The following is a 1,733-nucleotide window of genomic DNA, read 5'->3' as shown; positions in this document are numbered from 1 at the left end:
CATCTCCGTTGGGAAGCAAAGAGCAGAGCTTCTGGGGTGCTGGCATTGAGGGAGAGGGGAAGGCAATGGGGAAATGGGAGGGGAAAATATGGTCCTGCTGGAGGGATGGGGCAGGGGGAGGGTGCTGGGAGGTTAAGCAGTGGTGAGTCCCTGTGATGTGGATACAAGGGGGGTTTGGAGGGATGCAAGGGCTACCTCGGGCACACAGAACCCAATAAGGTACCCAATAAGGCTGCCTCCAAGGTACCCATTACCCTGTTGTCCACCCAGGGCATCAGAGTCAGGCAGCAGCTCTGGCAGCCCTGGTGGGGCTGCAGGGCAGGGCTGAAGGCAGGAAACACAACCCCCTTCCCCGTGCCCTGGATATTTGCTACTAAATGTTTATTGCAATATGTGTGCAAACAGGACAAATATGGTGAGTGCTGACTCTAAGTGGGTGAAGAACTGTTCTGACCCTTTTTGCTGCCTTTCTATATATGCAGGCCATTGAATTTCTCCTTCCTGTAAATGCACAAGTTCTTATTCCTTACTTCCTAATGACCAGGGTGAAGGGAAGGTGATAAAAAATGTTTGCTACCCACTGTGAGCACAAAGGGAATGCACAGAATAATGGGCTGTTCACCTTCCCACAGCTGGTCTCCTTCAGCACACGGTCTCAGTCAGCTGCTTGGTACATTAGCAAGGTGTTACTAAACAACCTCCCCTTTTCTATCATTTTAGCTAAGCAACAAGTTGCTTGGGACATTTCCAGCCATATAGAGCAATGGGGTGTTTGTCCTATGGGACAAAACATGTAGACACAAGTTTCTGCAGTGTGCTAGTCTGCATCCATACTTTCTGAAAGTCAGTAATTTCTCATGATTCATTTCAACTTAAAAAAGCAGAAAACAGTATGCATAAATATCATGCCATGCTGTAGCAATTCAGTTAATTATAAACTCAGTGTTGTAGAAATAGAATCGAAAAGGAGAGCCATCTCTCCTTCTTCTATAATGCCCTTAAGGGCTGCAGAAGATCCAATGCAATTTTAAATCATTTGAAATCAATCCTTGAGAAGAAAGGATGCTCTTCTCTTATATAAAAGAAAAAAAAAAGTGAACTTTCAAATCTTATTAGAAAAACAAATCTCTCTGAATAAGCTCTATCCTCTGTTTCCTGCTGCCAGTGCCAAAACTATATATTACAGGGTAAGCTCTGCATTTTGATCCCCAATTAAGTAAATTACTTCTAATAAATTGCTTTGTCACAAGCACAGTTAAGCTGGAAATACCGCATGCATTCTTATAATTGCCAGCATTAAATCTCCATGAGAATTGCAAAAGGAAAACCTCTGCATTTTGAGCTTTGTAACTCCTCTGTGTATTTTATACTACGGAAAATACTGTCTGCACTTTCAAACGTTAATAACTGGTGTTTTCCGCCTTAGGTTCTCAAAGCTCTTTGCAAAGAAAGGCAAACAATGAAAGAATGTGAAAAGGCTTTTGGGAGAGAGAAAATTAAATTACACTTATGCTCTTATGAAGTATCAGAGGACAAGAAAGGCAAGCAGCTTTTGCAGAAAAGAAGGCTGAGAAGCACAGAGCTTACAGAACAGAGCTAGGAAGGGCATTTGGGTTACTGAAGATACATATGGGGCCAGGTGTCTGTAGAGAACCCAGACACGTATCTCCAAGGATTGCTCCACAGCTGCCATCCCCACCAACCAGCCCCAGCTGGGCTGCCCAGCCTGCCCT

Source organism: Cygnus olor, chromosome 3 (assembly GCF_009769625.2).
Source record: "Cygnus olor isolate bCygOlo1 chromosome 3, bCygOlo1.pri.v2, whole genome shotgun sequence".
NCBI classification, from domain to species: domain Eukaryota; kingdom Metazoa; phylum Chordata; class Aves; order Anseriformes; family Anatidae; genus Cygnus; species Cygnus olor.
The sequence above is the reverse complement of the archived record's forward strand: the minus strand, read 5'-3'. Positions refer to the sequence as shown.